Genomic DNA, 16,303 nt, shown 5'->3' with positions numbered 1-16,303 from the left:
AGTTTCCTGAGGTTCAGACACTTCCTACCCTCATCGGTCCATTTTTGGTGGGTTCTAAACATCTCTTTTTGCATTTCCTTTAAGTCTCTCTCCCCTCTCTCTCTTCTCCCCTCCCTCCCTTCCTCCCTTCCCCCTCTCTCTCTCCTCTTGGTGTACTGGTGCACTTCCCTTTGTGTTTTGACATCTCAGCCACACCTTCTGGTCTCTCCTTTCTTTGCACCTCTCCTTGATGCTCTGAAGCTCTCTTGGAAATCTTCTCTCAAGGCTCTGATCCTCTCTTGAAACTCCTCCCTCAGGGATCTGACTCTCTTGGTACCCTACCTTCAGGCACTCCCTTTCTTGGCACAACTCCTGCTCCCTCCTGGCACTAAGGGTCTCCCCTCTCTCAAGGCTTTGACCCACTGTCAGGGCTTTAACAGTCTTTGGAATCCTTTGTTGAAGGATGAACTCTCTTTATACAATTTTCTCAGAGTTCTGGCCCTCTCTTCTAACCCCTCAGAACTCTGTTTCTTGGTAGCCTCTATCAAGGCTCTGACTTTCTCTGACCCTCACTATTTCTCCCTCAGGGATCTAACCATTTCTTAGTGCACTTCCTTAAAAGCTACACGTCTCAACTTCTCTTAATGCCCTTCCTTAGGCCTGCAAACCTCTTTTGGCCCCCTTCTTTTAGGTATGCGACTCTCTTGGGTGTCACTGTGAGTACCTAAGACTTCTTCTGGAGCCCCCATCAAGGACCTAACCTCTTTTCACACCTCCACTCTAAATGTCTTCTTGCACCCCTCTTTTGGGGAACCTGTCTCGTTTCCCTCAGGGTTCAGATCCTCCTTTGTCAACCTTGCCTCTGTGTTCCACCACCTCTTTATACCCTTCTTCAATTCTCTTTCTCTCTCTCCTTTCTCGATGCTCCTACCTCAGTGCTCTAGCTTTGTCTTGGGGCCTGCCTGTGTTCTGCTGGCACCTCTCCTTCAGATTTCCAACTCTCTTGGAGCCCTTCCCAACGGTTCTGAGTGCCTCCCCTAACTCTCTAATCTCCAACGGTCTTTCGGTTCACTTCCGTCGAGATCTGACCCTGTCTTGGTGTCTTCCCTCACGGTTCCGACACTCTCTTCGTGTTCTACCCACAAGGTTCCAATCTTCTGAGGGGAAGGATGGCCAGAGAGCTTCTGAGAACTAAGGGTGACTGTCAAGAGAGGTGAATCCCTGAAATATGGGCACAAAGGTATAATCCACCAACCTGTAACCCAGGCATTCCACCCTCAGCGGTTGCCAGTCACTCCAGGGCACCCAGTCCTGGCCACTGAGCAGGACTGGAAATTTTCTTAGAAGTCGTAATTCACATGGCGTCCATCCCCTAAATCCCCATGATAGCCGGAAGTTTCCTGTCTTTCAAGCACAATGCAGGATTCATACAGCTCAGTGGAGTCAGATTCTCTCTGCATATGGCCACTCTCTGCATTATGGGTTGTGAAGGTGAGTTTTAGAGTTTTCCAGGCTTAGCCGCTGTGCTTCCCTTTAGCTAAAGGAAGTCTCCCCCCGCCACCCCCACGGAGCCATTTGGGCACCAGCACAGCTAGAGGGCTGCCATCGCAACTGTTTCTGGATTTCACTGTGCGTTTTAGCACTGCCCTAGCTGTGGTTGATGAGCAGTGCCAAGTCCCACCCTGACATGGACAAGGACAGCTTTGCGAGGGGACACCCCGGGTGCTCAGCAGCCTGTATAGTGGTTTCTCCAATAGTCCACCAGAGACTCAGTGCAGTAGTGCAGACACTTCTGGGGGCTTTTGAATTCTTGCAGCATGATGGGCCTTTGGTTCATTTCTTGGCGGATGTGTCCACCCTTTTCTTTCCAACAGCAGCATTTGCTTTGGCTTTTAAATAAACAATATAATTTTAATCGTTTTGTTTTTGAGTTTGCTGTCTGCTTCACAACTTGCCCACTTGGTGAGGGCCAACACAAGGGTAGCCAGTGACAGCAGGGCTTCTCCCTGGAGCCCACTGGCTGAGGCAGGCTCTGCCTCATTGTCACCGATTTACTAAGCAAACGCTGTTGTTCTAAACTATGTAAGACTGAAAAACTGTCTCTGGGAAGCCAATTCTGTACAAGATTTTACAGCAGAGATGAACCAAGATGGTTTAAGACTTCACGGCAGGCTGGCTGCGGCTGGTTCATTGTCCCCGAGCTGCATCAAGTGAAATGCTGATGTAAATCGCTATAGCTAATACGTAAGTCATCCTCCTGGAAGTGGTGTAGACCAAATTTCTGGTCTATACGGAACAAAGAGGTGTTGGATGCCTCACAAGGAACAGCTGCAGAGCCCCAGCATCATGAGTCCCGACCTTGGCAGTCCTGGCCTCTGCCTTGCTAAGCCATGTCAGGGGAATTTTCACCGGGTGAGGACTGTATAACAGGTGTGGAACAGCTTCTGGAACTGGTAGCCAGCTTTGAAGTCTGGTGGAGGGTAAGGGACTCTTACAGGGAAGAGGGCAAACCCTGTCTTCTTTCTGTGCTGGAAGCCCGAAACCAGAGGTTCTGGTGGGAGAGGAGGACGTGGCAGAAGCATCCCTTTGCAGGCTTGTGTTGGCCTTGCTGAAAACACACAGCGAAATACAGCTTCCTAGCTGTGTTGGGGCTCTGATGGCCACTGGCAAACTACAAAAAACAAAACACCCCCGAACAAACAATCAAACAACAACAAAAAACCAAAAAACAAATACCAAAAAACAAAGCAAAACAACCAACCAACCAACCAACCAATCAAACAAACCAAACAAAAAACTTGCCTTCAATAAAAGGGAAGTGCATTGACTAGACTTAGAAAACTCACTCTTCAGTCACACAGTACACCATCTGCAGAGAGAGAAACCGGCTCTACAGGGCTCTATGAAGCTCCCAGAAATCAGCTCATATCTCTTGTGTTACTGGTCAATGTTTGCTTAATTGTATGCTTAGTGTTGATGTGTGAAGAGGCCAACCTGTAATCCCAGCACTCTGTCTGCATTGGTAGGGGATGGGGACTGCAAATTCCAGGCCAATTAGTCATAGCAGTCACTATCAGGCCAGACACAGCCAGACTCCAGACTCCAGAGGGTCTACCCAGCTAGACTCTTGGAATTTTCTTATAAATCTCAATTCATGTGGAACCTCAAAAAAGCCACAATAGCATTTTGTTTATTGACATCCAGATACTTGGATAAACTGATGACATTGTGATTGCATGGAATCAGTGACACCTGACTTTTCATCAAGATACAAATGAAAACATACTTTTGACAAAGGACAGACATTACCTTCAACAAATATTCCTTGCAAAACTTGATGGCCACAAGTAGGATGCAATTGAGTCTCTCTCTCTCTTTCTCTCTCTCTCTCTCTCTCACACACACACACACACACACACACACACACACACACACACACCTATCTTGTAGGAATAGCAGTTCAAATGGTTCCAAGACCATTCTACTCCACCTAAAGCTCTAGAACTTGAAGAGAAAGAAGCAGCTGAAACACTGCAGGCTACCCTCATGGCAGGCACTTTCTGAATAGGAAACAGTGCCACCATCTGGCAAATGATGTCATTAAACTGAAAATCTTAGGCCCAGCAGAAGAAATGGTGTTTGTTCGGTACCCACAGAATAGAAGATTTTTTATTTTTTTCTAGCTCTTCACCTGGCAAAGGATTCCTATCTAGAAGACACTAAGAACACAGTGTTTTAAAACAGAAAACATCAAATCTCCCAAACAACCAAAGGCCTGACAACAGTAAACCTTCTTTATTTTAAAACTTATTCTAAAGTTAGGAGGGATCAAAACTAACAATCTGGGACTGACATAGACAGACAGATAGACATACAACAATGGAACAGATGGCCACAAACAAACTCTTTCATATATGGGCAAATAATTTTAGACAAGTGTGACAAAAACTATTCATTAGTAAAAGAACAATCTTTTTAACAAATAGTGCTAAGAAAAGTGGGTACCCACATACAGAATAATGGAGGTAAATGCTCACCTAAAACATATACTAAATAATCAACTAAAAGTGGACCAAAGACTTGCACCTAAGGCCAAGCAGTGTTTTTTTTTTTTTTTTTTTTTTTTTTTTGACAGGGTTTCTCTGTATTGCTTTGGAGCCTGTCCTGGAACTTGCTCTGTAGATCAGGCCTGCCTCAAGCTCACAGAGATCCGCCTGTCTATGCCTCCCTAGTGCTGGGATTAAAGGCATACACCACCAACGCCCGGCTCAAGACCCAACACTCTTAAACTTAGAGAAACAAGGATTAAAAAACCTGACAACATTGGCTTTAGCAATGATTCCTTGGATAAGAGGAATAACAACATCAAAAACAGCCATGGTGGCTCACACATGTACCCCATAACATAGAAGGCTGATGAAGGAGGTCATGTTTGAAGCTAGCCAGAAAGATATGTAGTGAGACCTTGCCACCAAACACACATGCAAGACAAATTGGAGCTAACACCCAATAGCCTGAGAAAATCTCATATGTTGGTTATTAAAGATTAATAAAAGATTTGTACCAGAAATACTACTTGATAGAGAAAAGGCTAAACATACCCCAAAAGTACTGTACATGACAGACACAATGTAAACAATTTTCACTGGTAAAAAATGTACAAGGCATTTCTTTCTTTTCTTTTCTTTTTTTTTTTCCAAACAGGGTTTCTCTGTATTGTTTTTGGAACATGTCCTGGAACAGCTAGTAGCTCTGTAGACAATGCTGGCCTCAAACTCACAGAGATCCACCTACCTCTGCCTCCTGAGTGCTGGGACTAAAGGTGTATGCCACCAACGCCCAGCTGTAAAAGGACTCTCTTAAGGCTTGAAGTGTAAGAGGACAATAAGGACACATGAGATGTTTTATTTATCTTTTAGGGGAATAAATAAAACATGTTTGCTACAGATGTCTTTTGTTTGCTTTTCAAGACTGGGTTTCTCTGTGAATCCCAAACTGTCTTGGAGATCATTTTGTAGACCAGGTCTAAAAAATCAAAGAACTGCCTCTGCCTCCCAAGTGCTGGGACTAAAGGCTTGTGCCATCCCCTACACAGTTAGTATTCTTTATAACTTTTTATAACTTTATAATTTTGTAAGTAGCAAAGGAAATAGTAGCATACAGAAAAGGTAGTAATGCCCACTAATAATTATAATAATAATCTGCAGAATAACTGTTAATACTGCATTTGTTGGGCTAGCATGATAGCTCATGTTAAGAGCATTTCCTATTCTTCTAGAGGACCGTAGTACTATTTCTAGCCCCCAAACCTACCTATGAATACAATCAGTGTGAGAAAGCCTTTTCACAAGAATCAACCTATTTCATAACAGAACGCATTGTAGAGAGAAGTCTTATGAATTTTATCATTGTAATAAAGCCTATGCATATAATGCATTTCTTTTAATGCATCAAATAAGCCACAATTGAGAGAAACACTATGAGTATAATCAATGAGGTATAACCTATACATACAAGTCTCCCAGTGCATAAAATTACCCATATTTAAGGCAAACCATATGAATGTAATCAATGTGGTAAAGCCTATGCATTTAAGTCTTCCAGTGCAAAAAATAACTCACACTGGAGAGAAACCATAATAATGTAATCAATGTGAGAAAGCCTTTGCATATCGTAGTAATCTTCTAAGGCATGAAATGACCAACACTGCAGAGAAACACTATGATAGCATTCAGTGTGAAATAGCCATTTCCCAACACACTGATCCAAAAATTTATAAAATATCCCACACTGGAGATAATTGCTATGAAAATAATCAGTGCGGGAAAGTCTTTTCACAAGAATCAACCTAACACGTAAAAGAACCCATACTGGAGAGAAGTCTTATGAATTGTAATAAAGCCTATGCATACAATGTAAGTCTTCTAATGCATAAAATGACCAACAATAGAGAAAAACCCTATGAGTATATTCATTGTGATAAAGTCTATGCATTTAAGTTTCCCCGTGCATAAAATAATCCATACGGGAGAGAAAGCCTATGAATGTAATCAATGTAGTAAAGCCTATGCATATAAGTCTTCCAGTACAAAAGAATATCCCATGCTAAAGAGAAATCCTATCAATATAATCAATATGGTAAAACCTTATCACAGGACAGTAGTCTTCTAACCCATAATAGAACACATAGTAGAGAGAAGCCTTATAAATGTAATCAATATGGTAAAGCCTTTGCATATCATAGTAAACTTTTTCAGTAATAAAATAGCCCACCTTGTAGATAAACCCTATGAATGTAATCAATGTGAGAAAGCCTTTGCATATCATAGTAATCTTGTAAGGTATAAAATAACATGCACTGCAGAGTATCACTATGTATATAATCAATATGGGAAAGCCTTTTCACAAGAATCAACCAATTTTATAAAAGAAGACATACTAGAGGATGTCCTAAGAATTTAATCAATGTAGTAAAGCCTATGCACATAATTTAGTCTTATAATTCATAAAATAACCCATAATGGACAGAAACCCTGTGAATGAAATCTATATGGGATAACCTTTTTTAATACAGTCCTCAAGAGTCATTAAAGAACCCATTCTAGGCAGAACTCCTATTAATGTAGACTTAAAACATAGCAGTGATCTCCAAACACATACAAGAAAGAAACCCTATGAATGAAATCAGCGTGGTAACGTGTTTTCACAACACTCCTTTCCAAATCTATTTTAGAACTCACATCAGAGAGAAACCCTATGAATGTAAATAATGTGGTAAAACCTTTGCATATCATAATAATCCTTTTAAGTTATGTAATAACCCACCCTTTAGAGAAACCCAATGCATGTTATCAATGTGAGAAATCCTTTGCATAAAGTAGTAATCTTCTAAGATATAAAGTAACCCACACTGGAGAGAAAGCATATGAATGTAATTAGTGTGAGAAAGCCATTACCCAAGACACTGATCTCTGAATTCATAAAGTAGCCCACACTGGAGAGAAATCCTATGAATATAATCAGTGAGAGAAAGCCTTTTCACTATAAAAAAAAAAACCATTTTGCAAAAGAACCCATAGTAGAGAGAAGTCTTGTGAATTTTATGATTGTAACAGAGCCTATGTATATAATATATTACTTCTTATGCATAAAATAACCCACACTGGAGGGAAACCCTATGAAAATAATCATTGTGGTAACACCTATGCCTTCAAGACTCCCAGTGCATAAAATAACCCATACTGGAGAAAAAGCCTATGAATGTAATATATGTAGTAAAGCCTATGCATATAAGTCTTCAGTGAAAATCATAATCCATGCTGGAGAGAAACGCTGTGAAAGAAATCTATGTAGGAAAACCATTTTGCAAGAGTCTTCCAAATTCATAAAGTATCCCATACTAGGCAGAATCCTTATGAATGTAGTTATTGCAGTAAAGACTGTGTACATAGCAGTACTCTCCAAGCATATACTAGCAACAAACCCTATATATGTAATACGTGTGGTAAAGATTTTTCACAACAGTCATCTGAAAAATATACAGGAAGGCACTGTAAGTACAAACCCTAAAAAGGAAATCAATGAGGTAAAACTTTTTCACAGGACAGTAGTCTCCTAAATCATAATAGAATACATAGTAGAGGGAAGTCTTATGAATGTAATTAATGTGGTAAAGCCTTAGCATATCATAGTAATCTTTATAAATTATAAAATCACCTACCCTCTAGAGAAACACTATGAATGTAATCTGTGTGGTTAAGGGTTTTCAGAGCAGATACCTCCAAATTCATACAGAACCCACACAAGTGAGACAACCTGTCAATATAATCAATGTTGTATATTCTTTTCACTGGAGAGTAGTCTCCTAACCCATAAGAGAACACAGTCTAAGGAGAAGCCTTATGAATGTGATCAATGTGCTAAAGCCTTTGCATATCATAGTAATCATTTTCAGTTATAAATAATCCACCCTGTAGAGAAACCCTGTGAATGTAATCAATGTTAGAAAGCCTTTGCATGTCATAGTAATCTTTTAAGGTATAATATAACTCACACTGCAGAGAATCACTATGAACGTAATCAATGTGAGAAAGCCTTTGCATTACATGTAATCATCTAAGGTATAAAATAACCCACACTGCAGAGAATCACTATGAATCTAATCAATGTGGGAAAGCCTATTCACAAGAGTCAACCACGTTCATAAAAGAACACATATTAGAGAAAAGTCCTAAGAATTTAATCAATGTAGTAAACCTAAGCACATAATTTAGTCTTCTAATTCATAAAAATAACCCATAATGGACAGAAAACCTATGAATGAAATCTATGTGGGAAAACATTTTTTAATAGAGTCTTCCAAACTCATTAAAGAACCCTTTCTAGGCAGAACTCCTGTTAATGTAGTCACTGTGTTAAAGAATTTATACATAGCAGTACTCTCCAAATACATATGAGAAAGAAATCCTATGAATTTAATCAGCATGGTAACGTGCTTTCACAACACTCATTTTCAAATCTATTTTAGAACTCACATCAGAGAAAAACCCTATGAATGTAAATAATGTGGTAAAACCTTTACATACCATAATAATCTTTTTAAGTTATATAACTACCCAACCTGTAGAGACCTCCTGTGAATGTTATCAATGCGAGAAAGCCTTTGCATAAAGTATTAATCCTCTAAGGTATATAATAACCCACACTGGAAAGAAACTATGTGAATATAATCAGTGTGAGAAAGCCATTACCCAAGACACTGATCTCCAAATTCATAAATTAGCCCACACTGGAGAGAATCCTATGAATACAATCAGTGTGAGAAAGCCTTTTCACAAGAAAAAACCTATTTCACAAAAGAACCCATTGTAGACAGAAGTCTTGTGAATTTTATCATAGTAATAAGGCCAATGCATGTAATATATTACTTCTTATGCATAAAATAACCAACACTGGAGAGAAAACATATGAGTATAATCAGAGTGGTAACAGCTATACATACTAGTCTCCCAGTGCATAAAATAATCATACTGAAGACAAATCCTATGAATGTAATCAATGTGGTAAGGACTATGCATATAAGTCTTCAGTGAAACACATAACCCATGCCGGAGAGAAACCCTATGAAAGAAGTCTACGTGGGAATACTGTTTTACATGAGTCTTCCAAATCCATAATAGTACCCAGCTATGCAGAATCCTTATGAATGGAGTCATTGCAGTAAAGACTGTATACATAGCAGTGCTCTCCAAGCCCACACTAGCAAGATATGCTATAAATGTAATCAGTGTGGCAAAGTCTTTTCACAACAATAATCTCCAAAATCATACAGGACAAACCACTAAAAATGTAATCAATGTGGTAAAAACATTCCACAGGACAGTAGTCTCCTAAAACATAATAGAACACATAGTAGAGGGAAGCATTTTGAATGTAATTAATGAGTAAAGCCTTAGCATATCATAGCAATCTTTATAAGTTATAAAATAATCCACCCTGTAGAGAAACCCGATGAATATAATTAATTTGAGAAGGCCTTTGAACACTGTAGTAGTCTCCTACTACTCTCTCCACATTGGAGAGAAACCCTATGAATGTAATCAGTTTTAAAGCTACATACCAATATACAGTTCTCCAAGTTCATTTAAATAGCCAACAGTGGAGAGAAACCCTATGAATATAATCAGTGTGTGAAAGCTTTGTCAAAAGAATCAACCAGTTTCATAAAAGAACCCAAACTAAGGATAAGTTTAATGAATTTTGTCATTGGAATGAAGCCTATGCATTTAATGCAAGTCTTCTAATCCTTAAAATAACTCACAATGTAGATAAACCCTATGAGTATATTCAATGAGGTATAGCCTATGCATATAAGTCTACCAGTGCATAAAATAAGCCATACTGAAGAGAACCCTATGAATGTAATCAATGTGGTAATGCCTAGGCATATAAGTCTTCCAGTGCAAAAATAACCTATGATGGAGAGAAAACCTAGGAATGAAATCCAAGTGGTAAAATCTTTTTACAAGGGTTCTACCTATTCATAAAAGAACTTATAGTAGAGAGAAGCTGTAGGAATGTAGTCAATATGGTAAAGTCTTTATACAGAGCTGTGGTGAGCAAACACATAATAGAGAGAAATCCAATGAATGTAATCAGTGTGGTAAAGTGTTTTCAGAATAGTCTTTTCAAAATTCATTTTAGATCCCACACCAGATAAAAGCTATAAAATGACTCAATGTGGTAAAAAAAACCTTTTCACATGATAGTAGTCTCCTAAAACATAATAGAACCAATACTAGAGAGAAGTCTTATGAATGTAATCAATGCTGTTAAGCCTTTTCATATCATAGTAATCTTTTAAAGTTATAAAATAACCCTCCCTTCGAGAAACCCTATGAATGATAACAATATGAGAAAGCCTTTGCATATCGTAGTACTCTTGTATGGTATAAAATAAACCACACTGCAGAGAAACACTGTGAATGTATACAGTCTGAGAGAACCCTTTTGAATACACTGATCTTTCAATTTCTAAAAAAAAGCTCAAAGTGGTGAGAAAACTATGAATGAAATCTTCATGAGAAAACTGTTTTACAAGTCTTCTCTAAATTCATAAAAGAACCCATACTAGGCAGAACCCCTATGAATGTAGTGATTGCAGTAACGACTTCATACATAGCAGTGCTCTCCTAACACATAGTAGTAAGAAACCCTATGAGTGTATTCATGTGGTAAAGTGTTTTCACAACTCTCATCTCCAAATTCAAACAAGAACCCAACCCAGAGAACAACCCTAATAATGTGATCAATGTGGTAAAACCTTTTTATAGGACAGTACTCTCCTAAAACATAATAGAACACACAGTACAGAAAAGCCGTATCTATGTAATCAATGTGGTAGAGCCTTTGCATATCGTGATAATCTTTTTATGTTATAAAATAACCCACACTGGAAAGACACCCTATGTATGAAATCATTGTGAGAAAGCCATTACCAAACACACTGATCTCCAAATTCATAAAATAGCCCACACTGGAGAGAAATCCCATGAGTATAATCATTGTGGGAAAGCCTTTTCACAAGAATCAACCTATTTCGTAAAAGAACCCATACTAGAGCAAAGTCTTGTGAATTTGTTATTGTAAAATCTTATGCATATAATATAATTCTTCTAATGCAAAAAAAAAAAAACCTGCATGGAGAGAAACTGTATGAGTATAATCATTGTAGTATAGCCTATGCAGTCAAGTCTCCCAGTTCATAAAATAACCCATACTGAATGCAAATCCTATGGATGTAATCAGTGTGGTAAAGCTTATGCATACAACTCTTCAGTGCAAAAACTAACCCATGCTGGAGAGAAACCCTATGAGTGAAATCTACGTTGTAAAACTATTTTACAAGAGTCCTCAAAATTCATATAAGAACGATACTAGATTGAAGACCCATACATGCAATCAATGTGGTAAAACATTATACAGACCAGTGGTAACCAAACCCATGTTAGAGAGCAACCCTATGAATGTAATCAATGTGGTAAAGTGTTTTAACAACAATCATCTCCAAATTCATACAAGAACCCACTCGAGGGACAAACCCTAAATAGTTTAACAATGTGGTAAAACATTTTCACAGGACAGTAGTCTCTTAAAACATAATAGAACAAATACTGGAGTGAAGCCTTATGAATGTAATCTATGTGGTAAAGCCTTGGCATGTAATAATAACCTTTTTAAGTTATAAAATAACCCACCCTGTAGAGCAACCCTATGAATGTATTCAATGTGAGAAAGCCTTTGAATATCATAGTAATCTTTTTAAGTTATAAAATAACCTATCCTGTAGAGAAACCCTATGAATGTAGTCAATGTGGGAAAGCCTTTGCATATCGTTGTAATTTTCTAAGGTATAAAATAACCCACACCAGAGGGAAATTTTATGAATGCAATCAGGGTAAAAAAGCCATTACCCAACACACTGATCTCCAGTTTCATAACATAGCCCACACTGCAGTGAAACCCTATTAATATAATCAGTATTGAAAGCCTTTTCACAAAAATCAAGATAATTTCATAGAGGTAAACATACTAGAGCAAATTCGTTTGAAATTCATCTTTTTAAAAAAGCCTATCCATATAAGGTATTTCTTCTAGTACAAAAGATAACCCACACTGGAGAGAAACCATATGACCATAATCATTGTGGTATAGCCTATGCATACAAGTCTTCCAATTCATAAAATATGCATACTGAAGACAAACCCTATGAATGTAATCAATGTAGTAAACACTATGAATATAATTCTTCAGTACAAAAAATTATCCATGCTGGAGAAAAACCCTATGAATTAAATCTACCTGGGCAAATGTTTTACAAGACTTCTCCAACTTCATAAAGGAACCCATAATAGGCAGAACTCATATGAATATACTCATTGCAGTAAAGACTTTATGTATAGCAGTGCTCTCCAAACACATACTAGCAAGAAACCATATGATGGTTTTTCACAGCAGTTATCTCCAAATTCATATAAGAACCCACCCCAAAGACAAACCCTAAACACGTAATCATTGTGGCAAAATCTTTTCACAGGACAGTAGTCTCCAAAACATGACAGAATACTGAGAGAAGGCTTATGAATGTAATAAATGTTGCAAAGCCTTTGCATATCATAGTAATCCTCTAAGGTTTAAAATAACCCACATTGCAGGGCCGGGAAATTTTGAAGGATCTCTTATATGTCCCACAAAGCACAGTGACTCTCTTTATAATGAATGTCACTCTGAATTTGCTCAAACAGCATTTTAACCTGATTTTTGCTAGTTCCAATGTATGGAACTATCTCTAAAACTTGAAGAGCTCTGAAAACATAATGACTATAAGTATATAAGTTAAATGAATCATTTATCAGAAGCTGAAAAACTATTGCAACAGCTTGTAACTTAACTATCTGAGCTGAAGATGAATCTGTCTGTATTACAAATTCTTTTCCATCAATAACATAAGCTTCTTTTCCATTAGAAGAATCATCAGGAGAAAGTGAAAGCATCATTTATAGGATTACCCCTTACAATTTTAGGGAATACAAAAGGATGTATTAGGACAAATTGTAATGTCCTATAAAATGACTATCAATTTTTTCCAAAAACTGAGCAAAAGCTGATGGATCAAAAATTATAATTAATGAAAGCTTGAAAACTTAGGCCCTAAATCTATACAGAGAAAGGAAACTTCTAATGATAAAAGAAAATTAACTCCTTAAGAAAGGAGTGCCATTGCTGGTACCTGAGTCCACTCTCCAAAAAGGGGAGGTAACCTCTCACCATCTGAGTAAACATTCCTTTGCCTGTTAATTGCTGGTTGTAGAGGTTTTGAAATAACTTTAACTTACTATTTGGTATAGGGAACATGTATTATGCTTGGTTGTCTGGCAAAATATCTCTTAGATTCCATACAGCATTTTGTACCATACAAGCTACTGCTTTAATATAAGGATTTAACAATTTGACTGAGGAAACAGGTAAATGCAAACATAACAATAGTCCCCTATGCCATAATAAAGAAGTCAGACTATGTTGTGTGGAAAGCACATAAGTCTCCTGCCTCCCATGATTTTGCATACTTAATACAGCATATCTGTTGATGTTGGATTGTATTCTCCAATTGTAGAAGAACTTGTCTACCCTCTTTAGGTAGCTGTTTAGGTCAACTGGGATCACTATCTCCTTTAAGGATATTGCTTAAAGGTTTTATATTGCCAGTAGATTTTTTTTTTTTTTTTTAAAAGGACGTAACCACAGAATATTTTTCAATGATTTCTGAAAATCATTTAATGATCACAAGCCATTTTAAGTTTTAATATTTGAGGCCTAACTTTTTTAAAATGTCAATGCATTTTCATAAAAACCAAGAAAGACAAAATACGCTCCCAAATTACAATTCATACCATCAATGTAAATAGTTAATGAAATGTAATCCACAGAAAACTCAAAATATGACGAAGTGCTATCTGAAAATTCTTTTTCTAATTTGACCTGTAAAGTCTTCCTTAGCTGACATGGTCTCATTTGCATTTTCACTAATACCTATCTAGGCAGGGCCAAACAGGGCTGCAGTTTTCTGAGGCATTTTCTCGATAGTGTTTCTCAAATCTTACATTAACCTCCATTTCTTAAATTTATTTTTTAACCACAAAAATAAGAGAATTTCTGTTTCTTATCCTTTGTTAAACTCTATTGAACCATCCATCGAAGCTCCTATGGCTCTCAGGCCATGTTGACTTTGACCATTTCCTGTGGACGGCTGTGAATTTGATGTCTCTTTTTACCATATCTCGAACAATTCAAATAGTATTTTTTGTTAGGATTCACACATTCATAATCAAACTTTATACACGCATTTGTGTGGCCACACCATAATACAGAACATACATACATGTACATACATCTTTCGGCCCTCCTTTTTTTTCTAGGCCAAGATTAGGTTGTAGAAATAAAACATCCTTAATTGAAATCTCTTGTAATGCAATTGTTAACCCATAAATTATGAGCATCTAAAATCTGAACAAATCTCAATAAATTCATCTACGTAATTTTTTTAAAAAATAAGGTCTTAAAACAGTTTTTGACATTCTGACAGGCTGCATAAGTTTTTCCATACACTTGACTGGGCATTAGCCACAGCAGGAGCTCCTAAGACTTAGGGCCTCTAGGTCCTGTCCTGCCTTTGCTCTCTGGGCTTGGGCTTGCACCCTGCAGTTTACCTGTGACTGTTGCTGCTTGAAAAGAAAATAACCACCATTGGCACCCACAGGTCCTGCTGACCTAGTGCATATGCAGGGCCTAATCTTTGCTTCCCTATACCCTGGAGCAGCATGGGGGAAGGGCAGAAGGGCAGGGGATTTGTAAGGTTGGGAATTCTTGAGGAGCTGCTGCTCAGGAAGGATGACCTGCTACATTTGCCCAGAAGAGGAAGGAGCATTGTTATGGGAGTCATGATAAGCATCCTGCTCATATTTGGCCACTTCTTCCTCATAATCAGCCTCTTTCCTTGCAGAGAGGTTGCCTGGGTCTCTGTTTTCCTTTCCTTTCCTTTCCTTTCCTTTCCTTTCCTTTCCTTTCCTTTCCTTTCCTTTCCTTTCCTTCCCTTCCCTTCTTCTTCTTCTTCTTCTTCTTCTTCTTCTTCTTCTTCTTCTTCTTCTTCTTCTTCTTCTTCTTCTTCTTTCTTTCTTTTTTGATCAAGGATGTACTGAAGGGGCCCCTCTTTGAGAGAAGGCTTCATTTCAGTCATGGAAAAGGATCTTTCTCCCTCAGAGACCAATTTCTAGAGGTCTGGCCTTTGTGAGGTTGTCTTAAGGACATCATGCATTAGGCTCCAATAGCTGAAGGCAGTAACAGGGATCTTTTCTGGTGAAAAACCCTATAATAGTCCTGAAATCATTCTCCGACCCTGTGTCAGGTCCTTTCATCAATAGTTCCTTCTTCTGGAAACCAGGGGCATACGATAACCATAAATCAACGAAGTTTGGAAGGTTTTTTTTTTTTTTTTTTTTTTTTTTTACATGAATTCCTCTCAATTGCAGGGCTTCCTTAAGCCAGGAAGGAAGAAGGAAACAAACATTTCTGAGATATTGCTTCCCCCATCAGTTACTTTGCCTTGAGATCTGTGCCATTGCTCACCAATATGGTGATTGATGTTTCTTTGTGGGCGGGTCAACTAAAAAGAAAGTGAGGCCATCCCCCTGTGGGACACTCTGGAAGGATTCTTCTCTTTTCTGTGAGGGGCATATTCTTCTAGATGTCCTCTGCCATCTGACATTGGGCACCATTTCTACTCTGACCTGCAAGGGCAGTAAAGAGTAACTGGGAGACACCTAGGGGAATGGAGCCTTAAGGGATGAGAAGAACAACAGAAAGTCCATCTTCTGATCAAGCTGTCAAACTTTATTTTCTCAGGGAGGCTTATATAGGACCATGGGCAGGATGTGAATGGGGGTTTGCAAGTGGGCAGGGTGAAAGGGTCAGTAGAAGACATGCCCTGAACTCATCTTTAACTGGCTATAAAACTGCAGCAGGAGAAATATCCTGAGCTATTCTTTAACTGGCTGGAAAGCTGCAACAAGAAGACTATCCTAAGCTATTCTTTAACTGGTTGTAAAACCGCAAGCCTGTATCTAGGAATGCTCTGTTAAACATTCTGCTTGCTTACTTCTTAAGAGGCAATAATTTTCTATCTCAGAGGCCTGAGGTAGTGAGGATGGTGATGGTCCCCAACACACCACGCTGTTCCTCCTGGGCAGACAGGGCTTTTTCTGTCTCCCAG

This window comes from Phodopus roborovskii, unplaced genomic scaffold, assembly GCF_943737965.1.
Source record: "Phodopus roborovskii unplaced genomic scaffold, PHOROB, whole genome shotgun sequence".
Classification (NCBI taxonomy): domain Eukaryota; kingdom Metazoa; phylum Chordata; class Mammalia; order Rodentia; family Cricetidae; genus Phodopus; species Phodopus roborovskii.
The sequence above is the reverse complement of the archived record's forward strand: the minus strand, read 5'-3'. Positions refer to the sequence as shown.